At 44.5% G+C, this 26543-nt stretch overlaps 1 protein-coding gene across 6 annotated transcripts in view; it reads left to right on the forward strand.

The window, feature by feature from the left end:
• CACNA2D4 (calcium voltage-gated channel auxiliary subunit alpha2delta 4) overlaps positions 1-26543 on the forward strand; it is a 1002329-nt gene that overhangs the window by 876334 nt on the left and 99452 nt on the right. The window lies entirely within an intron of this gene.

Below are 26543 nucleotides of genomic sequence, written 5' to 3' on the forward strand. Positions count from 1 at the left end.
CTCTGACACTCCACTGCCTACAGACTGACATCTATGGCCTCATCAAAGAGTGACCAGTCTCTGACACTCCACTGCCTACAGACTGACATCTATGGCCCCATCAATGTCTACCCAGTCTCTGCCACACCACTCCCTACAGACTGACATCTATGGCCCCATCAATGTCTACCCAGTCTCTGCCACACCACTCCCTACAGACTGACATCTATGGCCCCATCAAAGAGTGACCAGTCTCTGACACACCACTCCCTACAGACTGACATCTAAGGCTCCATCAATGACTGACCAGTCTCTGACACTCCACTGCCTACAGGCTGACATCTATGGCCCCATCAATGTCTACCCAGTCTCTGCCACACCACTGCCTACAGACTGACATCTATGGCCCCATCAAAGACTGACCAGTCTCTGACACACAACTGCCTACAGACTGACATCTATGGCCCCATCAATGACTGACCAGTCTCTGACACACAACTGCCTACAGACTGACATCTATGGCCCCATCAATGACTGACCAGTCTCTGACACACCACTGCCTACAGACTGACATCTATGGCCTCATCAAAGAGTGACCAGTCTCTGACACTCCACTGCCTACAGACTGACATCTATGGCCTCATCAAAGAGTGACCAGTCTCTGACACTCCACTGCCTACAGACTGACATCTATGGCCCCATCAATGACTGACCAGTCTCTGCCACACCACTGCCTACAGACTGACATCTATGGCCTCATCAAAGAGTGACCAGTCTCTGACACACCACTGCCTACAGACTGACATCTATGGCCTCATCAAAGAGTGACCAGTCTCTGACACTCCACTGCCTACAGACTGACATCTATGGCCCCATCAATGTCTACCCAGTCTCTGCCACACCACTCCCTACAGACTGACATCTATGGCCCCATCAATGTCTACCCAGTCTCTGCCACACCACTCCCTACAGACTGACATCTATGGCCCCATCAAAGAGTGACCAGTCTCTGACACACCACTCCCTACAGACTGACATCTAAGGCTCCATCAATGACTGACCAGTCTCTGACACTCCACTGCCTACATGCTGACATCTATGGCCCCATCAATGTCTACCCAGTCTCTGCCACACCACTGCCTACAGACTGACATCTATGGCCCCATCAAAGACTGACCAGTCTCTGACACACAACTGCCTACAGACTGACATCTATGGCCCCATCAATGACTGACCAGTCTCTGACACACCACTGCCTACAGACTGACATCTGTGATCGCATCAATGATTGACCAGCCTCTGGGACACCACTGTCTGCAGATTGACATCTGTCGGCCTATCAGTTTCTAGCTACCTTCAGACACAGCAATCTACAGACTGACATCCGCAGCTCCACCAGTGTCTAACCAATCATTCACACACCACTATCTACAGGCTGACATCTGTGACGTCATCAGTGTCTAAAGGATTAGGGATTCCAAATCTTCTACTAACCCCCATCCCCGGTAGGCCTTTTCTCTTTCTTCTTGTACGAATGCTCACTGTCTCCTAAGAAAGCCGGACACCAAATTTAAGTCCGCCCACCTCACTGCTCACCTCACACGACCAACATGAACTACCTCAGCAGCGTCCTGTGATAATGGCATTCACGCTGGCAGTGTAGGGTAACCCTTTTTGTTAATGCAACTGGTACACAGCTCTCCACTCAGACAAGTTTATTCCTTTTCTTTCTTAAAAGACCAACTAACGCTCCAGCATCACATAGTTCTACAGTGAGCATCTGAGACCCTCACATTCCAAGTTCTAGCGAGCTTAAGGCTATATAAATGATTCTGATTGAAGGAACCACAGCCACCATTTTCTTAAATCCCTACACCCTTACTTACACTCAGGCCTCACACATACAGCCACACTCATGCACACCTACGGCCATTCCACATATAGTGGTATTAAACAAAATGCAGGATACAACTGCAGCTGTACCACCCATCTGGAAATCTTGTTTGAAGTACTATTAAACTGTGCTTTAGTAAACACCATCGTCAAAGGATTCTGGTCTTTCTAATCAAATAATTAACTCATTTATGGCCCATGCCTCTGCGGGAGTCTCTCTTTTCTGCAAAAGGTTGCAAAATAGAAAAAAACACTGCTCTTATTGCACACAATAATATATCCAAATACACTGATTGAGGTAAATAAGACTACATGTATGCTTAGAATGTTAAGATATGGCATTCTATATTTCTGTTAAATATATATGTGTACATGTTGTTTTGTATATATGTGGTCACCGCTGAGTAGTTATGGTTAGAACCTATTTACCATTGGAAATAGATTTTTTGGGGCTTGTTAATAGCTTTGGTGCTATTTGACAAATCTTCACAAAACTTTCCAAAATCAAAAAGTTCATCTACTTCAACTTCTTCCTTGAAATTTTTGAAGTGATCCGTCAAACAGATGCAAGAGAAAAAAGGGGCGTGGGGGTCCCAAAAATACCTTAAAACGTAATTTTCCCGTGCACAGCGATACCACAAAAATAGCTGAACGGAATTACAGCAAATGTGGCTGAAAACTAGATCTTTCTCCAGAAAGCATGTTTTTTGTGCAGGCATTGGTAACACTTCATTTCATACCTCCTCTACAAGGTTACAAGTGGTTGCTAGCCTCCTCAGTTATGTAACATTAGTAAACTGATCTCGGAAGGCTTGAGACATCATGTACTCAATCCTTAAATGGTGAGAAACCTCAAGCAAAAATACAGTTCCCCAAAGCCGTTAAAGCATATCATTAATAAATCCTCCTTTGTCATCCTGGACACGATAATAAACTTAGCAAAACTGTGACCTTTCCTTCTTCCCATTTTCCCTATTATTCAGTACTCCATACTCTATCTACCCGGACTTCACCATCGCGGTGCAGAACTCCAGAAGGGAGTTTCTCCCCGCCAAAAGAATCCTTCAGCAGGCCAACATCCCATACACTCTGCTCTACCGAGCTAAACTCTGTATCATGAAAAAAGGCACCCCACACTTCTTCACTGACACCAAGGAGGCCCTCCGTTTCGCCATAAAACTAGCCCAAGAACAGCGACCCTCGGTGGCTTCATCTGCGAATCCTGAGGAGTCCTCTCTGGACACTAACAGTTAAACCATCTCCGGAACTGAGAGCCCCGAAAGAAATTGATCACTAATGCTGGAATGGCGGAATCCTGAACTCCACTCCAGATAAGTGCAAGGGCATAACCGTAATCAGGGAACTGCCACCCCCCATGACTACTCTGTATCTCATGCCCTGTTATGTATGGTTCCACACCACTGGGCTTATGCCCATCTGGTCATCCACCTGTTGCAGTGGGGAGACAGCTCGGCCCGCTCTTAATCAAGTTATGTTTCCCATGATATGGTTACCTTTCTATTGGAGGGAATTGGGAGGGCTAATTTTCACAACCACGTTTGGGGGTTGGTTTTGGAGGAGGGAGGTAGGGACTTCGGACCAATGCACAAAATATTCTACATAGTGAAGTTTGGCACAAGCTATGGCCTTTACAACACAACAACAGGCTGGAACAAGTCACAAACTCCTTATGAATCTTCCCTGGTGGGTCACCTGAACAAGTACACATTTTCTTACGCCGTTAGATGGCAATAAAATGTTTAACTTGGAATATACGGGGCATAAACAATTACCATAAATTCAGACTGGTTCACGCTTACATTTCTCATCATCATATAGACGTCTCCTTTCTAAAAGAACTTCATCTTACCTCTCGCACTGCTTCGGGCCTGCGTGCAAGATGGCATAGCGAAGAATACCCATCTTTGTATTCTAATTATGCAAGAGGGGTGGCTATTCTCATACGCATGGGGGTTCCTTGGCTTGGCACGGTCATGGCAGATGAGGAGGGCAGGTTTGTCATTGCGACGGGTACACTTTATACTCAACCCATCACCCTAGTGGCAGCCTACGGCCCAAATACTGATGACCGTGGGTTTTTCACCGACCTTTGGCAGCTGGTTAACGGGCTGGGTCATGGGGTGCAGATCTGGGGTGGAGACTTCAACGTCGCGCTAGATGACAGTCAGGAAAGGTCAGGCTCTGTGCAGCGTCCACACTCAAGGGCCGCGGACACTATTAACACTCATGTCACATCACGGCCTCCTAGATGTTTGGAGGTTGTCCCAATAGGGACAAGGTGAAGGCACCTGTTTCACCGCTCCACACTGTTCGTGGTCCAGAATTGATTACTGGCTCATCTCGCAGGAAATTAAACTGTGGGACGCCAAAGCAACTCACATGCCACGCACGCTTTCGGACCATGCACCAGTCCTGTAAAAATTAAAAATCCCCAAAATAGCCCTGAGCGGTTTTACCTGGGGCCTCCCCAGTGGCTCACTTCAGGACAATGTGTTCAAAGAAGAACTTAGGGCTGAAATAATATCCTATTTTACAACAAATACCACTACTGACTCCTCCCCTTCCATCATCTGGGAAACATTGAAAGCTTCTCCAAGCAAGCTGGCATTCTAAAGTCAATCTGCCCTCAATTGTCCATATTTACACAGAGATTGAAAACCCTGGAGGGAGAATACTTTAGGTCACACCAACATGCCACCCTAGCCGAGATCAGGGAGAAAATCTCTGAATATAACACAGACACCGAGCGTGAAATAAAATACCTAAACAAGGACGCACAAGCGATGCGCTACGGAGAGGGAGATAGGCCTGGGAAAACTCTTGCAGGTATCTTAACGGCTACACGTTCCCACACCTACATATTTGAATTAGATGACGCTGCACGTGGTAGACATGATCAACCTCTAGCCATACTAGTTACATCGAAGAACCTTTATGCCACACTATATACTTCGCAGCCAAGCGGAGACACTGATCTACTCACCAACTATCTTGACTCGTTACAACTGGTCTGGCTGGAGGATTCACACAGAGAATTTCTCGATATGCCCCTTTCAACTGAGGAAATAATACAAACCATTAACTTACTCCCCAATGATAAGACACCAGGGCTTGACGGCTTCACCACCGCCTTCTACTAAGAATATACAGAACTCCGGGCCCCACACCTCCTGGCGATGTATGAGGACTCTCTTCTGAATGGCGCTCTCCCTCCCACGCTGCATGAAGCGGTCATCACATCCCTGCTCAAACCTGATAATCCGCCACACAAGTGCGACTCCTATATACCTCTGTCCCTCATTAATATAGATAATAAAATTATTGCTAAAATTATCGGCAATCGCCTCTTGCCACTTCTGCCAAAAATGACCAGGCTGGGCTTATACCGGGGCGATCTACTGCGCATAACCTGAGAACACTGTTCGCAGTGATGCATCGTCTTCACCCTGAGGTGCAAGCAATTGCTGCCTATTAGACATCACCGAGGCATTTGACTCCTTGGCATGGGGGTTACTTATTTATACTATTACAGCACCTAGGTCTCAGTCTTACCTTTCTCAGATATATACAACTTCTATGTACCCTCCCTATGGCCCGGATGTGCTTGAATGGGCTCTTATCCGAACCAATCCCCATAACACGCAGCAGCAGACAGGGCTGCCCACTCTCGCCCCACCTATTTGCCATCGCCATGGAGTCATTAGCCGCCACGCTCAGGCAGCATCACTCGCATGATTTGGTCCGGTGGACTATCAGGAATTAACATCAACTGGAATAAATCTGTGAAACTCCCTCTCACTGATGACACCTCCTCCTTCCACACTGACTATCCCTTGGCCTGGGCCACCAGCCCAGTGCGCTACTTGGACATCTGGGTGAGCCGTCACATCCTAGACCTATGAGCTGTGAACTACGGTCGAGCTATTGATTGGCTCGAGAGCAGGATACCAATCTGGTCCAGCTTCCTCTATCTCTTACTGGGCGCATTCTATTACCAAGATGGTCATCCTACCAAAGTTCCTCTACCTATTTTAGAATATCCCAATGCCACTCACTTGTATATTCTTTCAACAACTCTGGTCTAACATAATCTCTTTAGTCTGGGCTGGCAAACAACCCCGAATCTCCTGGGAGGTTCTTGCCCTGCCTCTGGCACGAGGTGGACTCAGTGCACTTGACCTGGAGCTATTTGCCAAATGCGCTCAACCTCAACGTTTACATTTCTGGATACACCCCACCCCATTCCAACCACACGTGGCAGTTGTGCAGGACCGTGCAGCCCCACTACCTCTAAACACAGCTCTCTATGCCCCCTTTAAAGCTCTGTGCAGTGAAATCAACACAGTAGAATGTATCAGAAGGGCCTGGGAGGGGATTAGGAAAAAAAGGCCTCTCACACATATACGCCCCATCTATTCCACTCCTCAATAACCCAATGGTGCCACCTGTTCAAGAGATGGGTGCCCACCAAAAACACAACAACTGCATCTTAGTAAATTTCCAGACATCTATACTGAAGAGGGGTTCATCCAGACAATTCCCCTTACAGACCCAGGCCCGGGAATGCATCAGACATACTATTGTATTACCAAATCAGGGCCATGTGTCGTGAGAACTACCCCGCTTTTCCAGCCCAGCCCAGCCCCTAACTTTGCCCTTGCTAAAACAGATAATCAACACACCCTCTCCCAAGAAACTAATCACACGATTACACATGGGTGTCCAACAACATATGCCCAAGATAGAAGTTCAAGCTAAGACGCACTGAGAGACAGACCTGGGTCCGGACTTTACAGATGCACACTGGGAATTCTGCTGCAGTCAATTGGATAGCCTCTCTCCCAACTACAGACACAGGTTAATACACCTTCATTTTTTTCACCGCCTCTATCATGCCCCCAGGCAACTTCATAGAATTGGGCTGTCAGACACCGAGAGTTGGCCCAGGTGTGGAGCCCTAGGAGCAGATTTCCTTCACTTAGCATGGGCGTGCCCGGGAGTATCGAGATACTGGTCTGCAGTGTTCCGGGCCATCCAAACCATGATGGATTTTCACATTACTGGCATGCCGTTGCTTGGCCTCCTTGGATATGTGAAAGAAGTGATTCACACAAGACGTAAACTGGTGGTCCTACTCTTGATCCTAGCCAAATGTAGAGTGGCTATGGTATGGGGTGGTCACCGTGCCCCTAGGGAACATGACTGGCTTCTTGATGCAGCATACTGCAGCGGTCAACTATCTCACTATAGGGACATAATGCCACCCAAAACTTGCCCTAAAGATATCTGGGAAGCCATACGTGATTACTTAAAGGCTAAGGAAGGCCTCAGTGAATTGCCCCCACATGCCAACTCTTCCAGCCAGGACAGCCAAAATATTCTACATTTAGCCCCTCTTGCCTGCCATCTACTCGGTGTGTGTCCAGTCTGGCCCGGACAGGCACAGCAGACAAGTTCAAATTTTCAGTGCGGGGAAGAATGGGTGTCAACACCACTCATATGTCCAAAAAGGGAACTATCACCAGCTTTGGATCGGTCTCATCTTGTTGGGGACCACTGGGGGAAGTAGAGTACGATCACCATATGGATACTTTCCAGAGACTGTTTGCCATTTTTTGACCCCACTTCTGTTTTCATTGTTCTCCATTTTCTATTTCGCTATAATTATTAGCTATGTAGCTTTGAGGCCATGTATGAAGATCTAACCTGACGATGCTCATATTGTCAATTGCTTACACTTGGCCCTTTGTTTTTCCATGATGATAAATGCAAATAAATAAAGTTATAATAAAAAAGACACTTTGCTCCTGGAAGGTTTTCTCATAAGCTCCTTCTGTGGTGGCCAAGGGGCCCTTTAATACAACACGCTCACTTCTTCCACACTTAAAGTAATGATGACATTGTAGTAAGAAATTAACCACCAGTTTATTTGCTCTTTTGATTGGAGGTCTCTAGTTTTAGATGTGCACAGAGCTCAAACCTTAGAGTTTGAAGGCAGTTGACAAGGATGGTGTGGCCAGCAGAGACTAGGTATTCCTCTGCAAGGCATTGCTGTGTTTCCCTAAGTAGTACAATGACTGGAGCTGGCCACTTTTCTGACAGTAATGTGAGTTAGTGTTGCACCCCAGAATTGTAACAGCGTGTAACGGAGATTGTTTCACCCTACATACTGAGTATAAGTGCGATTCTGGAGGAACCTTGTCACATTTGTGTTTGGAATCTACATTCAGGTTGTCGTGTGGACATTTTTAGACTGATCCGGTAGGATTGCCCGGCAGTGTTTTGATTTTGTTAAAGATAATTTGAGGCTTTGGGAGCCATCTTGCAAAGTTGTCAGTTGAAAAACTATCTGGGTCTCTGCGGTGTCTGATTGAAACACAATGCCAGAATGAAGAAGTGTCGCGTGGGCGCATCACATTGATGTTGACGAGAGGTCAAGAAAGCGCTGTGAGTTGCAGACATTTAAAACCTACTTTGGTGGAGATGGTGATCAGACAGTATCACATAACATTCTGTAACACCAGGATTTTTTGCTGCACACTGCTTGTGTAAATGAAGTTTGAATACTGTGTGAATTACAAGTAAACGTCCAGTCATACAATAACTGTGTTCAATCTACTTTAAAACATTATTTACCATTTAAGTGTATCTAGGAGGGTTAATACCATCTGGCATAGGCACTACGGGAAAGGCTGTGGAAAGTTGCAAGGCGCATTGCTTGCCTCTGTCTATCCTTGAGTTCCTGTGACTTGGAAAGTCTATCCTTGCAACTCTGAGTAATATTCATCTTATGTGTGATATATAGTTTATTCACATATACAGCGTGTAGTGATGACAGGATTCTCTGCTGGCCTAAGGTAAACACCTCCATATTAACTCTCACATCATCTGGCAAAACATCAGGGTTGATGCCTTTACTACAAGCTGGATGAGTGAATGAGCAGTACATTATCCATGAAATAGTTAATTCTTGAGGTTTTTTTCGTGATTTCCTTAGCAAACATTTGCCTTTTCTTGAGTACCGAGTCCCTGTTTTAGGCTCGTTTTAAGCCTTAAGAAGTGTCCATTTAGGATGCTGGCAGGTGTTCTAGGTCACTGTGGTTGCTAGGGGTTTCCCTTTATCAATGAAGGAGACCACGGAATCTTCTAAACGTGATGAGTGGTTCTCACATGTAAAGTGGTGGTTGCCTCTGGACGACCAGGGTAGATGACTAGATGATTAGATCAGCCAAGAAATGTTGATTATGATGTAATTAAATTAACTCTCTTTGGCGTGTAGGTTTGTTGATGATCTGCTTTGTACAGTAGCTATGAGGGTTGTATTTTGACTCGGCGGAAGCATCTCATAGATGTTGAGCTCAGAGATTGGAATCTCCTATCAAAAGTAGGTTGTCAAAGCTTGGCAGATTATTAACAATATGTCTGGCAGCTCACTTCTAACGAGGATGAGGCTTGTGTAAGTGATTTTTGGTGAGATAGAATTTGCATGTCCAAGCTTGAACTGATTTATTAAAATGGATGTTTAACAAATAGCTCTTCTGATTCTTGCTGGAGATGATGGGGTCCTGCTCAACTCAACCTGATAATAAGCCGAGGATACATCTAGAGAAGTGAAGAATCTAAAACCACCTAAAGTTGCCAGCGTTTCATTTATGTTCAGTAGTTGATGGGTAGAGCTTTGTCGCCACTGAAAGGAAGCACAAGAGGCTGCGAAGAGAGCAGGTAATTTGTTATCGTGTCAGCTCAACGTCCCGGCAGCAACTGCCAACAGAACCCCCAGATTCCAAGCAGGGAACAAAGAACCTTCATATCCTCTACATTCCATCCCAACATAAACACAGGTCATTGACTGCTTGAAGACTCTTTGATGCAAAAGGTAAATAATGAGATAGTGTTACCTTGCGCCCCTGAAGCCTCTGTGGAGGCCGGGGTGATGCATGCAGGACAAGAACCTGCAGCCAGAACTTTCTGAGTTCTGCGCGTAGCCAAAGGACAAGCCCAGTGGTCTCTCAGGAATGGGACCAAGCCATAGAGCAGGGTCATCAGCCAGAGACCACAAGCCATGGGCAAAAGCCAGGTCCTGCACCCAGAGTTTTCTGGGGACAGTTGAAGGCCAAGTCCAGGTGTCCCTAGAAGCAGAGGTTTGGGATGCAAGGCCTAAATGAAGGATCTGGCTGAAGGACAGGGTCTGCAGTCTGATTCAGTTGACTAAGAGCTTTCTCATACTTAGCCTTGAAAGTCCAGAATTCTCTCACCCTCTATCTCTGGTCGGAACATGCTTTTTGAAAATTCTGTAAAAGCCTAAACCTGCTCAGCACCAGGATACCTAGAATGGGTTATAGCTCGTGCTGTATAAATCTTCACCATCATCATGAGCTCAGCAACACTTCCACTCCGTAGAGGGCCTCCCCTAAGGCCTGACGGCCAATGTGGCCTTTGTGCGGTCATGAATAGTTTGAGGGAAAATTATGATTACATTATTCACTGTAGATGCAAAATGTCAATGTATTTTCAAAAAAATTACAATATAATTATGAAGTCCTTTCAAATGGATCCGAAATTTCAATGTTTTTAGAACAAACATTCCTTTAACAAAGTTTTCTCAATGAATATACATATCTGTATCTCTAATCATTCCATGCTTTTGTGGATTCATATGGCACTAATTTATGTGGCATGAATGAAAAGATGACAATTTCAGCATCCAAGTTCTAAAAGAAGATCCAAGCCCTTTGCTTTGCTTCTACAGAGTGACACAGAAGATGTGTGAAGATAGTAGCACAAGTCGCGCAAGCAGTTCATTAGATCTCTTGATGGCTGTGTAATGGCAAACCGAATTGATTTTAAACATGTTTCGATGCAGCTAGAACAGCGATGTTGATGGTCTGTGCACTGGTGCCAAAACCATGGAATATATGACTACAAAACTTTGAAAAAGGACAGAGTGCAAGAAAAGCTTAGCTGTGTCATGCCATTCTGTGGTTTAAAACTAGTAGGCCCTGAATGCACGAAGGCATAAAGAAGTCCTATGAGGGAAGGAAATACCCTGGCCCTATTCAGGAAAACACATATTAAGACATATTGTTTAAGTTTCTGCAGTTCAGAATGCATGGTCCATAATTATCAGGCATGGATCTGCAGCAGAATCCTTTTCTTCCTAACCAAAAAGCGGTATGTCTAACTAAGACAGGAGTCTGATGATCCTACCATGGGTTGATGGAAAAGGAACTGCTTGTCATTCTGACAGGATCAGGAGTGGCTGAATGGATACCTAAGGTAATCCTACAAGTTTATTATACAAGTTCACCAGGATTCCCCAGAACACAGGAGTCAGAGAGACACCATGCCTCGGGCAGAAACAGACGAGAAGGTCATGAATGAGTCACTTCATGGATGTTAAATCCTTCACCTTTTCCACAGTGTAGGACAGAAGCCACCAGGAGGGCTTAGGTTGGTTCTCGACCTAAAAGGACCAGCAAGTGAGTAAGAACCACTGTTGGACATGACATCCATGGCGAGGTTGTCCCCCATCTTTTGGCCTTCCATCCTCCTATTTTTGCTGACTTTGTTTTTGATGGCTTTAAGACTCTTCCCACATTACCACTGCTCACCAGTGCTAAAGTGCTTGTGATCGCTCATTTAAAAATTGTAAAATTTGCTTACACTCATTTGGCACATTTAATTTGCTTATAAGACCCTAGTATAGTGGTACTGCGTTTAAACTGCCATTTTGACCTGGCAAAATAAGCCTTTTTCCAGGCCTAAACCTTCCTTTTTAATACATATAAGTCACCCCTTGTGTAGGCCGTAAATATCCCAGAGGGCAGGGTGCAGTGTAGGTAAAAGGTTGGACATGTACTTTTAAGCCTTACATGGCCTGGTAGTGAAAAACACTTAAATTAATTTTTCACTACTGCAAGGCCTACCTCTTCCATAGGATAATATTGGCTTGCCTTATTACATTTAATAAGTGCTAACCTTCAAGTGGGAGTGTCAAGTTTGGTGTCTAAAGATTTGTAATATAATCCCCTTTTTTAACGGTAAAGTCGGATTTTAAGTCATAATTCTGATAATGCCACACTTTCTTGTCCTAACCAATTGTTGCCTGAATCCAGGGCCAAGTGACTATGTGTAGCTGGCAGCTGGTCTTTGTGTATTGCTCTCAGATAGTGAGACATAGATAGTTTAACATTAAAATAAATAACAAGGTTAATTTTCCAGGCTTACTCCTTTACAGGCAACCAGGGCTTAAACTTCCTTTCCTACAAGGCCTCCTTGATCTTATGGAGTCCTGTATGGATACCTCCTCCTTTACGGTACTAGGTTATTTTAATTTTCACCTGGAACTCCTCACTGACTCTACAACTACAACATTATTAGCTAATTTGGAGGCTGTCGGTCTATCACAGATAGTAATAGGCCCCACCCATAATGCACTCCACACATTGGATGGAATTTTTACTAATTTCACGACAATTCAGATTGACAGGATACTGCCTCTAACCTAGACTGACCACAGGGCAATTATTTTCAATTTCCCGGTTGAGTTTGTTCCAGCCCACCCAGTACAGTATCCACCCACAACATTTGCACGATCTTGGCGTAATTTCAATTCTGATGCCTTTACTGAGCGGCTGACTAATACTGCTCCAATATTGGCATGGCATCCAACTCCAACAGGGATGCAGATAAATATAACGTTTGGATCAGAGCAGCACTAGACCAGCTAGCTTCTTTAAGATCGGTCTCCCAACATAGGCCCAAACCTACTGCCCCTTGGTATTACGCGGAGCTGAAAATTCTGAAATCCAAGTGTAGGCGCTCTGAACATGATTGGGGGATGGATTACTGTATTGAAAGCATTGACAGTTACAATAAGTCTCTTACTAAGTATAGGGAAGCCATTTTCAGAGCTAAAAAGGCATTCTATACTGGTAAGATAGAGGAGGCAAAGAACTCGACGAGAGATCTTTAAAACCATTTCGTCCCTATCCAAGCTCCATCAAGGAGACTCATTTTACCCTGATAAAAACTTATGTGATTAAATGGCTTCGTTCTTCCAGTCTAAAGTTCAATTTATTTAGTTATTTATAAGGAACTGGAAGGAGCTGACTCTGGTTCCCATAATCCTCCTTTAAAGAACATGGAAGAGGGGCTAGAAATTGCCAATCATCTATCTAGCTTCTCCCTAATGACATTGGACTCAGTGAATGACCTCTTATTGACCATCAAGTCTGGCTCACCAGAAGTTCCATGTCCACCGAACATAATTCATGGGGCCTTTAGTCCAATCAGTTTGCTACTTACCCCCCTCCTAGACACCACCATAAGGTCTGGAGACTTCCCTATAGCATGGAAGAAAGTGTGTACTAGACCTATTTTAAAGAAGTCCTCCTTGGACCCACAGGACGTTACAAGCTCTCGACCCATCTCCTGTCTTCCTTTGGCAGCCTAGGTTTTGGAGAAAGTTATAAACCATGAATTAAATAATTTTCTTATCCCCAATAACACTCTGGATATCTCACAACATGGCTTTCGAGCAGACCATTCTACTGAGTCGGCACTAGTTATGGCCACGGAACAACTTTGCATGCAAATTGATAGTGGTGGTAGGCAGTCCTGATCCTACTTGACCTGTCGGCAGTGTTCGATACTGTGAATCATCTAGTTCTTACGCAACGGCTGAAGGCAAGTGGGATCTGGGACAATGCGCTGGCTTTTCTTACATCATTCGTGACAAACAGAGAACACAAGGTTTGCTGGGACAACCTCAAGTCGGACATATTTCATCTCCCTTGTGGAGTCCCACAAGGGTCGGCGCTCTCACTTACACTTTTTAATATATATGTGACCCCATTGGTCAAACTAGTTAGAGACTTTGGTTTCTCGCTTGTGTCATACGCCGACGACACTCAAATTATAGTCTCCATATCTTCAATGGATGATGTGCCATCGGTTAGGTTTCATAGTTGTCTTGACCACATAATACAATGGATGCACACCAACTATTTGAAACTAAATACACAGAAGACTGAAATTATGGAGTTTGGTAATGGTCCTCCAATTTGGAGTTCAGCTTGGTAGCCAACGGGGGCGGGAGACTGTCCGTCACCAGAGGCTAAGATGAGAAATCTGGGTGTGATGTGGCACACACGGCCTAATTTCTCTGGACAGATTAATCAGGTCACTTCAGCCTGTTACTTTACGCTAAAGATTCTACGGAAGATTTTACCATTTCTTCCAATGGAATTGAGGAAAACTGTGGTGGTAGCTCTTGTGATATCTCGGATTGACTACTGCAACGCCCTCTATTTAGGGGTTGATAAACAGCAGTTAACTAAGCTACAAACTCTCCATAACACGGCAGTCCGAACTTTACTCAATATTCTTAAATTCATTCGATCTCAGGGGCCATTAGGAATCTCCATTGGCTTCCTGTTAAGCAGCGTATTGAATTCAAGGCTCTATGCCTGGTCCATAAAACCTTGTACGGTGGCGGTCCAATGGCTCACCGCAACCTATTCCATTGGTACTGTCCAGGGCGTCCACTAAGGTCTGCCAATCAAGCTCTGGTCAAAGTTCCGAAATGGAGGAAAGCTAGATGGGGCAGCAGATGCCTCCCCTACATAGCTCCCAAACTCTGGAATAAGCTGCAGTTGGAGATTAGATCACAACCGGTTCGGTCTAAATTCTGTGGCCGACTAAAAACGTTGCTCTTTCCAGTTTAGCAGTGCACTTTACCTCTTTGGGTTCCTCCTCTCTTCTGTGTTTTTCTCCAGCGCCAAGACGCCATGGCAATCAAGCGCTTTATAAATCCCTACTTACTTAGAGAAAGGAGAATAAGTGTTGCCAGGATGGGCCATCTCTGACTTGATGAGGGTGAGACACTCTCACCTACCACACTTGCACCTCACAAAAACTCTGCCAGGGCACACTCACAAAGGGTTTGACACTAGTCTTTTGTGACCCCGGACTCGCTGAGGCCACAGTAGGGAGGCAGGAAATTCCAAGCACCTCTAGGGGTGGAAACCTACAGAACCTTCTCCTACTTCAAAGTGGGGAACAGGTATAAATGAGGGACCCTCAGGCCCAACTCTGGACCTATGGAAGACTCAGAAGGACTGCTGTGCAACTCTGCAAGAAGGACTGCTACTCCATTGCCCTGCTGCTTGATTGAGAAGGACTGGACCTGCATCTTGAACCTAGGACCACCAGAGTGGCTCAAAGGGCTAGTTCGCTGGCCTTCTCATCAGATCCTCAGGGACAGAAAAGGCTCCAACCACCTTGAACCCTGCACCTGGACTCTGTCTGTTGTGAGTCCTAACCTCCTCCCCCACCCCACCCAAGTGGTGCCACCCCAGTCTTTGATCATTGTAAGTGGGCTTAAAGGTGCTCGGCAGGCCACCTGTGGCCAGAACCAATGCAACGCAATACAACTCCTAGCATCTACGCTTTGGAACCAAACCTTGCATCGCAGCTCCCAGTCTCCTTGGAGATGCTGCTGCGTGACACATCCTTGAGGCAGACCTTTGCATCGCAATCCCCTCATCAAGAGTATCCTTGGCGATAACACAGAACTCCACATTTCACCCCCACACCTTCTTCTGAAACACCGGTGCGCGACACATCTGTGACGCAAGACTTCGCATCGAAAGCCCCTCATTGACAGCAACCTCGACACTGACACAGGATTCCACATCAGTGCATCCCAGCTCCTCGGAACTGCCTCTCTGCACAACGCATCTTAGTTGCAGGATCTTGCAGCTCTCCACAACCAGGGTTTAAGGTACTTTGTTCAGCGGGCCTAACTAGGGCCCTGTATCCGGCCCATGTTCCCATCGTGGTTGCCCTGACTTTGTCCCAGTCTCATGTGACTAGATAACCACAGGTGGCACTTTGTGCTTCTAGGTGCTATTTTTACTTAATACTTTGAAATTGCATATCTCCGGTTCTACTGATTGAATCTTTTTAGTTTGGTCTATTTTTCTAAATTGGTGTGGGATTTTTTCTTGTGTTGTGTTTTCACTTTATCACTGTTTGAAGTGCTGCCTAAATACTTTACACATTGCCTCTAAATTAAGCCAGGCTGCTTTTGTGCCAAGCTACCAGAGGGCGTTAAGCACAGGTTAATTTGTGGTTTGCTTGTGTTTCACCCTGAATTGTGGTTGCTACTTGAGTAGGGTTTCCTCCCCCTCAACCAGTAACCCAATTTCCAATAACCACTCATTCCAAGATGGAAATGCTTCAGTGGATCATACTGTTAGCTTCTCCAGGGGACTGAATGATGGCATTAGATGTTCGAGATGCCTTTGGTCCTAATCCAGTCAATCTGGCTCACTGAAAATTTCTTCAGTACATCGTAGTAGGACACCACTGTGAGTGTGTAGAATTTTAGTTTGAACTTAACTTTAGGGATGTTTACAAAAAGGATAAAGGCATCATGTGAAACATGTATATCTTCAAATAAAAATAATCAGTTGATGCAGAGCCAGCCAATTCAAAGGTGACACATGTATTTAGTCAATTGCAGATCCCTCCCTAAACATAAAGTAGAGTTATTTACCTTTTTAGAAGGAATCCAGCCAGAAGCGCTCTTTTCAACTGAAACATGGCTCAATGAAGACTGCTGGCCAGATATAGCAGTTGCCCTTCCACCAGGCTATACAATTACCAAATGGGACCGGGCTGGCAAGTTTGGAGAGGGGTTGCTCTCATTGTTAAAAATAAACTAGACTGTAAGCTCACTCCAGGCTTAATTCCAGGCAGCAAAAGCCTGTCCCGTTATACTCCATAAAGCTCCCCCATACTTATACTTTTTCAGGGATGCTTGTCTATCGCCCACCTGGGGCAGCCACAGAGTTTGTGAAGACCATGCCAGATATACTGGCAGTCCACAGTCTCCAGACAACTAACTTCATGTTATTGGGCAATTTATTTATTAATTTTGAAGATTGCAGCATGTACTCAGGCTGCTAATAATTTTCAACAGGACCTTTAAGTAACCAATTTATCTCAGCTGGTTACCTCTCCAACACATAATTAGGGTCATATTATGGTCCCAATCATTACGAATATATAGAAGATGGTAGTAAATCCCCATTTGCCAGTCATTTCTCACAGGAACTAAGACAACAACAAAAAAGTGCAAAAACTGTGAAAGAAAGTGGAGAGTTAACTACGATTAACTTTAAACTTGTCAAATGAAATGTACTTTATTGTAAATTCTTTTTTTAAACCTGACATACCAGAAGCCCTTCCTTTCTCCATCAGAGGCACGCTGTGAAACACTTGCTAATCACTTTCTTGGGAAAGTGAGGAGCATTTATGATGCTCTATCTGGATCAGTAGACCATAATTATAAGACAGATGGAAGGTTCATAATCAATAACATTAGAGCTGAACCCTCCACTTTTCCTCAGTTGGATAAAGTGGAAGTCCTGCTGTGGCAAGCTCAGTTAAATTATGCATGCCGCTTGATCCTGCCCCAATAGATATTCTATTGAAAGTGGGGGGATGTGATGCTTTCTGCTTTGACAGAGTTTTATAATTTGTCCCTGAACAACTGCAGTGTTTCAGAGGAATTGAAACATGCCATCATGCATCCCTTACTCAAGCAACTCACATTGGACCCTGAGGTGGTCGAAAACTACAGACCTATATCGTTACTCCCAGAAGAATCTTAGAGATGACAATAAATAGGCATCTTGTAGAATACTTGGAAGCCAATAATATCCTTCACCCCACTCAAACAGGAGTCCGCTCAGGCTTCAGTACAGAAACAGCGCTCCCAATGGCCACAGACTATCTTAAATGGTCTTAGATCAGGGTGGAGAAGCGGCACTGATTCTTCTTGACCTAAGTGCAGCATTTGATACGGTCTCCTATCCCACCCTACTCTACTGTTTAGAAGAAGTAGGCATTACAGGCAGTTCCTTAAAATGGCTTGCCTCTTTATTGGAGAAGCAGATCTTTCAGGTCAGTGAAGAGCCCTTTCTCTCTACAAGCCATTAGTTGAAATGTGGGGTACCACAGGGCTCCTCCTTGAGCCCAACACTCTCTAGCCTGTATGTCTCCCCCCTATTTGATATCATCTGCTCATTTGGTTTTACGATGGTATCTATGTGGACGATTCACAGATTATCGTCTCTCTATCTCCCGATATAGGATCCACCTCTTTAAGACTTAATAGTTGTCTAGAGAAGGTGTTCAACTGGATGGCAGCCTGCTGCCTGAAACTAAACTGAGACAAAACTGAGGGGGGAACAACCTTTACAACGCAACTTTTACAACGCACTACCTTTACAACGCATTTTTTACAACGCATAATCCATTACAACGCATGACATTACAACGCATGACACTACAACGCATTTTTAAAAACTACCTTTACAACGCATTCCATTACAACGCATACTACCATTACAACGCATACCATTACAACGCATAATATTACACTACACTATCCAACACTTACCCTACTGTTGCACCCCCTGGAGTTAGAATAGTAATTTTTACCCCTATACTATCCAACACTTACCCTACTGATGCACCCCCTGGAGTTAGAATAGTAATTTTTACCCCTATACTATCCAACACTTACCCTACTGATGCACCCCCTGGAGTTAGAATAGTAATTTTTACCCCTATACTATCCAACACTTACCCTACTGATGCACCCCCTGGAGTTAGAATAGTAATTTTTACCCCTATACTATCCAACACTTACCCTACTGATGCACCCCCTGGAGTTAGAATAGTAATTTTTACCCCTACACTATCCAACACTTACCCTACTGTTGCACCCCCTGGAGTTAGAATAGTAATTTTTACCCCTATACTATCTAATACTTACCTTAAATGTAATTTAATATAATGCGTTGTAATGGTATGCGTTGTAAAGGTAGTATGCGTTGTAATGGCAATGCGTTGTAATGTCATGCGTTGTAATGGATTATGCGTTGTAAAAAATGCGTTGTAAGTGCATGCGTTGTAAAAGTGTGCGTTGTAACGTCATACATCCAACTGAGGCCATGGTAGTTGGTAACAATCCAACACTCCGGGACCAGATTAACTGGCCTCTGTCCCTAGGAAAACGTCCATCGTCAAGTTGGAAGTCAAGAGTTTAGTGATTACTCTGGACAAACGTCTTTTCATATCATCTCAAGTAAAGATGGTGGCTGGCTGCTGCTTCGGCCTCCTTAGAGCTTTAAGGAAGACTCTGAAATGGCTCCCTAGGGAGGTCTGAAGGCTAGTGACTCAAGTTCTTATTTTTTTTTGCCTTGTTTATGGCAATTTACTTTACCTGGAAACTCCAAATCATCCAGAATGCTGCAGCTCGAATAATATTGGGTATTCCCAAACGCAGTCAGCATGCACAGCGCTTAAACCTCTTCACTGGCTGCTTATAAACGGCAGAATACAATTCAAATCACTATGTATTACACATCGGGCAAAACATAAGAGGACCCACATTTCCTCCACCAGATGGTCACACCCCATCGGACCAACAGGGATCTTAGGTCAAACATTCTTGCCCGTCTCGTTGTCTCCGGAGTTAAAAGAGCTAGAAGTGTAGGCCGTTCTTTTACATATCTTGCACCTAAACTCTAGAACTCAAAGCCGACCAGTATGAAACTGGATGATAACTTAATGAGTTTTAGAAAACAATTGAAAACGTACCTCTTGCCCTAAATTTCTTTATCTAGTCTCACTTCAGCTAGCACTGCCAGCTCTGGGAAGCCCGTTTCGGGTAGCCATGCGCTATACAAAAAAAGGTGAATAGAATCTCTGCATGAGGAGGGGTAATGAAGAGCATAATTTCCTTAGTATTTGCTGTAGCCTCTGGTCAGGCCCTCCTTTCACCCTGGCATTCAGATGTGGATTTAGGAATAGAATACCTTTACCTCCTTTCGATGTCTTGTCTTCAATATTCAAGGTGCACACCTTATCATACGTTACTAAAAAGTAAGCGCTTTGGCTGTTAGTCTTTATAAATATTTAAATGTTAATAACTAAATAGTACCAAGATATAGTTTCTTTTTAAAATTTGGTTTGACTTCTTTCAGGAGAAGGCCTTCTGAAAAGCTACATGTGATGGGTTTTGTGTAGGCTTTTCTGATGCGAATATCGTCGACTGCTTGAGAGTATCAGTGTTGAATAAACAATATAAAGGCTATTTGAGGTCCTGGGTTAAGTAGAGTGCACACAGAGGCTGTTGCTGATCTAAAACCGGAAGTACAGCAGATGCTTCCACTTCCTGCCTGCAGAAGTTACACTCTGTGCAGTAGGTTTAAGCTATGGTGTAACTGAGCATTATATATTTGAACATAGTTATAAAGCTTGACAAATTGACCAATATAAGCATGATAGAAATGAAATAGGAATTTGCTTTCTGGTTTGGTTTTGGAATATTTGCCTGTGTTGGTGTATAATTATGACAAAGACAATTCAGGCTTCATATGAGCCTTCCTTTATGTGTTGTAGAAGTCCCCTGGGAACTCACACACATAATCCTGTAAATGTTTTCTGGCAGGGAGCTATCTTCCTAAAACTTGTCGATATAGTGAATTGCCCAGGAGAAGGTTAGACAGGAAACCCTTGTCTGTTGCTTACGTCTCCCAACACCTGTCGACCAAACCACAAACATGGGTGGGAAGGGGGTATTACAGACTCTTCTGGGACTCTGTTCAGTTCCACACAGCACATCTTGTAGCTTAGATCATGGCGTGGACAGAAGCTATTTTATGTCTTTGAACATTTGCCTCCAGATGACGTAACTTTGTTTTTCTGTTGCCTAAATTTTTCTGCAGAGTGTTTTAGTGTCAGTGTCTGTTCTGCAGATTTGAAAGGACCATGAATGAAGCTCATTGCATTCAAGTCCAGCAGGGTAGACCCGAGGGTCCGCTGCATGTTTCCAGGTCCCCATCATGGAAAGTGAAAGCGCCTGTGGTCTCATGTCCCAAGGGGCTCCAATAAGTCTTATATCCCTCCCTTTTGTTCTCCCAGGTTCTGATAACGATTGAGAGGGTAATCAGGGGCCACTGTTTTGTTTCTTCCGGGGTTCTCCTTGGATTCGAGCCCAGTTGCCCTGTTCTCTGAGGTCCCCGGAGTTGGCAATTCAATTCACATTTGTTCTTGATTACAGCCCATAAAACAATACTTCAAAGTACACAATAATGTCATATTGATTACTCACGAACTTAGGGGCATATCAACAAGGGCTTTATCTCTGCTTTTTTAGCTTTAAAAGCCAAAAAAGCAGAGATAAAACTAGCGCCCTATCAACAACAGGGTGCTAACACGCAAATTTGCATGTTAGCACCCTTTTACTCTACGCTTCCCCTTGCATCTCTAATGAGATGCAAAGGGGGCGTTCCAGAGTAAAATAATAGGAGAAATGTCGCTAAGCGACATTTCTCCTATTATCAAGAATGTCGCTAACCCTGTTAGAGACAAAAAAAGCAGCGCTAACCGCGGTTAACGCTGCTTTTTTACGTCTGCTAATTTTCAGACTTAGCCATGATATCCTATGGAAGGAGGATATCATGGCTAAGTTTGCCTGTCCCTATCAACAAGGTAACGTGTGATTATCGCTGGGTTTCCAGCGATAATCTCACGTTAGCCTGTTAGCGTGTAGATTTTTATCGCTATTGAGATAAGCGTTGCTAATAGCACGCTATCTCAGCGATAAAAATTCACGCTAGCCGGCGATAATTATCCTCACGCTAAGAGCGCTGAGCGATAATTATCGCCGGTTGTTGTTGATATGCCCCTAAGAAGTTTAAGATAAAACACAATTTACGTAATGCATTGTCCGGTTCTTCAATGTCTGCAGTGGTTTTGTGGTTTTCATGCAAGAGGCTCAAGAAGAAAGGGTGTCTTGTTGCTTATGACAGGAATCTTATTATTTTTGTGGTCCTTTCTGTCTGATTGTATTTCATTTTAACATGGAAAGGTGTTGGTCTTACCTACTGAAAAAGTGTGTATTGCACATTTTCAAGATTCAGTTGAGTTCTGACACACATACATAATCTTCGTGTAACTACATTAAATACGCTTTATGGTTGGTTCCATACTGAAAGGTACTTCTAAATAAAAACACAACCATAGACAGTAAGTAGTGTTAGTTCTCAACCAATAATTTTGTATTTTTTATATAAATGTGATTGAAGTGGTTATCCGCAGTCAGAAGTCCCTCTGGGTGTTTTCCCTTCAAGGCTTAGCAGGCAGTTGTGGAGGCCCCTGGGGCCCTGATGCCCATGGTCCATACTATAGGCGAAACGCATTAGACTTCCACCGTTCAAACTACAGACCCAGGGCTTGCCAGGAGGGTACACGCGTCCGGCTATCGGTCTCTGCTCTGGAGGAACCCGCTGCACGCGAATTCACTCCATCTTGTCATCATCTTCAAACAGTTCCCATCCGCATGCAGCCTGCCATGTCCAAAGCCATTGCTGTTCCCAGAAAAACAGGCAGAGAGAGAGAGAGGACTAAGGCCTGGGTAGGAATACAAAATTGTGGGTGATGTGCGTCAGGGAGAGCGTCACCTGACGCCCAGGTCAGGCTACGCCCTGCACCCGGGGTCAGGCTACGCCCTGCACCCGGGGTCTGCAGCCTTGGAATAGATGGGAGCCAAGCTCTATGCACGGACACTGCTGCACGTGGCTAAATCCTCTGCATAGCTGGTTTGTGTAGAATGTGGCCACCCTGCACCAAGAGGAGTGCTGCACGTGGCTGGATTCTGCAGGCAGGTGACAAAGGTCGTTCAGATTGCCGAAAACAGATCAGAAGTTATGAGCAGGATGCAGAAACCGGAGGGCTTTTTCATATAACTGGGATTTCCAAACAAGAAAGTTTCTTCATATTTAACCGTGAAATCTCAGAACAAAAGTCCGAGAAGTTTTAATGGCATGCTGACACTCCATGATAAATCCGGTCCTGCTTTTCGACAAGAAAGTGGTGGGGTAACATAACACAGGCCTGCTCTTGGGCAACGCTGGTGGAGCTAAAATCACCTATGCCTCCCATACTAGGCCTAGATGGGGAAAGGGGTAAATAAAACATACCGACCTACAGTTAGCCAAGGCAGGATGGTAGCATCAATGTATGTGAATTAGTGGAAATACGAAAACTGAGAAACCACACTGGAGGAAACCAAATCACGGAAAACCAATTTCAGGAAAAGGTAACTTTGAGGAAATACAAATAAATCAAAAACTCAAGGAAACATTTGAAAGGAAAGTTACATTTAAGGAAAATCCAAAAGTACATTAAACTTGAGTGGCGTTCAGGACTAGTGAGGGTTTTCTTCAGGAACGGCTAATGATGTGTAGGGTTGATCAAGAATTGGGTGAAAAATGGGCGTAGTTATGGCTTTGAAAGGGTCTTTTAGGTATGAGGAATGGGTAGAGTTTAGGGGTGGTGAGGGCTTTTTAGAGTTCAAGGATGAATGTATTTGAGGGGTGTGTGGGGTATTTGTAAGGTTCAAGGATGGGTGGAGTGTATAGGTGATGAGGGGTTTTTAGGGTTCATGGATGGGCGGAGTTTAGGGCTTAGTGAGAGTTTTTAAGGCCTTGTGATGGGTAGAGGTTAGAGGTGATGAAGATCTTTCAAGGTTCAGGATTGGGTAGAGTTTTGGGTGATGAGTGGGCTTAAGCATTCAGCGATTGGTAGAGTCTAGATGTAGAAAGGGATTTTTAAGGGGTCAGGGATGGGTACGGTTTGGGGGGGTGATGGGTGTTTAGGGGTTATGGATGGGTGGCGTTAAATGACGGTGAGGGTGTTTTTAGGGTTGAGGGATGTGTGGAGTTTGGGTATGGTGAGGGGTATTAAGATGTCCGTGATTGATGGGGTTTAAACACAGAAACTGTTTTTTAGGGTTCAGGAATGTGTGGAGGTTAGGGATAGTGAGGAGTTTTACAGTTCAGGGATGGGTGGGAATTTCGGAGAAGGAAAGGGCTTTTAGGGTTCAGGGATGGGTGTAGTTTAGGGTTCAGGGATGGGTGTAGTTTAGGTGTAGTGAGAAGACTTTAGGGTTCTGGGATGGGTGACGTTTGGGGTATAAAGGGATTTTAGTGTTAAGGGATGGGTGTAGTTTAGGTGTGGCGAGGGGCTTTTAGGGGGCAGGAATTGATGATGTTCAGGGGTAGGGAGGTGCTGGGATGGATGATGTGTAGAAGTGGTGAGAAGTCAGCGAAGTAAAAGCATCCAAAGTAATTGCTTGACAATGTAAAATACGTAAAAAATACATACATTTGAAATAATGTCCCCTGAAGTAAAGCACTGAAATAAATACCTCTGACCCAACTATTTCTCAAAGTAAGACCTGCAACCATTGTATTCACACCTTAAACAAGGAGCATGCAAAAGCACATTTTGGACAAAAAGATATTCTATGAATTGGTTTCTATAAAATGGCAAACGCCATTCATTCTGAAATTTTCCATTAAACAGTTTAGGTGAAATTATTTCTCAGTAATGGTATTCCATGAAATCGTTTTTCTATGAAATCATATACAACAAGAAGAAAACAAATATTATGGGGTAAAAAAGACAACATCTGTCCCCTCAAAGCCCCTGTGCATGGCATAAAGTAGATGAACCCTAAATGATTGAAAAAGGGAGGGTACAGCATGGCAGCCCGTTTTTAACAAACCTGCAATTTCACTGCAGATGGCCCATATTCATTACAAAATCGCACAGGGACACAATGAGATACAGATGGTGGGGGTGTACGTAATAGATTATCTTATAATCCGTTTCTAGATTGAGAGGTTCTGGTGAACATTATAAACCATGAGGCCAAGTAGTTTGCAAAAGTCACCAGAACCCTGAGATATCAAAGTAGGGCCATGTTGCACCTCTTACTCATTATATATTTTTATATCAAACTGTTCTTGTTACATTTATCATGAAAGATCTGCTTTTTCAAATGAGGGCCTCTTTTTTTCAGAAGAAGTAAATTAAATATTGGATTTGTTGACTGCAGTAGAAAGAAAAGTGTTTGGAGTTGGGGTTTTAGTGAAAGGTTTTTTTTTGCTTTATAGTTCTTTTATTGATTTTAGCAATTAGGTAACAGTACAATTCAATTACATTTCCTAGCCACTCCCTAAACAAAAAGAGAGAAGTAAGCCACTACGAGTACACTTCAGCCTGGGCAGTATAGGCGACGAAGCTTGTGTCATTGTGACATACTGTATCAGCACCATAGCCATGTCTGCCGCTTCTGCATCCTGTCCTATCGCGGGGTCCCTTAGTTCCTCCTGTAAGCGGACTTCTACTAAGTCCCATTCCATTTTGACCCCTGTCGTGCCCCACTGTAAGCCAATCTGTGACGCACCCCACATTCAGCTTGTACCATCTTGTAAATTCCCATAGCCATTGCTTCGGTGGGCAACTGTTTAGTCCTCCATCTCAAGGCTATACATTTCTTGGCCATGGTCAAACCTGGTTTTAGTACCTTTTCTACATATTTCGTTTGTTTACTGTGGGTCCTCCATCCCAGCAAGCACATCTGAATCATCGACTTCAGCTGTAGCTCGGTGGGTGCCTCCAGAGTCTCAGCCACCTCCCCCCAGAAAGCTCTCCCACCCAGGCATGTCCACCACATGTGAATATAAGTCCCCTCTGCAACCCTGCTCTTGGGGTGTTGCTCCAGTTAAGAGGGGTCTAGTCTGTGCAGCTACTGTGGTGTAATATAATCTGTGTGGACGCTTTTAGAGTGTATTAGTTTCAGGCGTGCATTAAGTGTGACCTTTCTACAGTTACTCAGCAGGGATGTCAAATCCTGCTCCCTCAACTCCATACCTGTGCCATCCTCCCATTGCGTCTTCAGCATGGCAATACAGGTGGCCATGCAGGGTATCACTAATGAACAGATTTGAGTAATGAGTTTGCCGTCTCCTCCCATACCTGGAAGAGTCTGGTTTAAGACTTGCATTTCCGGGTGCGTGGGAACCCTCCCCAGGCCACGCGGATAGCCACTGCCAGACCAGCATACGCCAGGTAGCATCCACCGGTGACCCGCCCAGTTTTCGAGGAAGGCCTCATAACACACCATCCGGCCAGCCTCACACAAATCTCCTGTGTTCGGTGGGAAATCTCCCTCTGCATCTTAGGAATAGAGGCCTTGTAGCACTAGTCTTGGTCCACCAAGGGACCAGCTGCTACATGTAAATATATTCGGGCCCTTCATTTTTTGATGCCTGCCCCCATATTCCTGCACTGGCAATGCTGTTGTTTTCTGGCGGGGGGTCAGGAGTAATGCCAGCAGCGCCTGTGGTCATACATTTTTAAAAAAACTTTTATTTATTGGTTTTCGAGTAAACAAGTCAGAGAGAGAGATAATAATGGTACAGTTGTGCATTGATTGTGAGTGGTAAGGATTTCAGATCCATGTAAATACATACATTCATCAAAAAGAAAGAAGGGCAACAACAGAAAAAACAATCATTGAGAACGAGAGTCCTGGATCTCAGAGGAGATGAAGGGGCCACACAAATCGCTATTGGATCACCGTCCACCCAGCGAAGGTTGTGTGCCCCGTTTGCCCCAGAACTGTGAGGGGAGCGCTAGTGATGAGGCTGTGTGACCCCCGAATCCTGTGTGGCTAACAGATATGCATGAAATGGCTGCCTTATGTCAAGCAGCCT

Source organism: Triturus cristatus, chromosome 4_1 (genome assembly GCF_964204655.1).
Source record: "Triturus cristatus chromosome 4_1, aTriCri1.1, whole genome shotgun sequence".
NCBI classification, from domain to species: domain Eukaryota; kingdom Metazoa; phylum Chordata; class Amphibia; order Caudata; family Salamandridae; genus Triturus; species Triturus cristatus.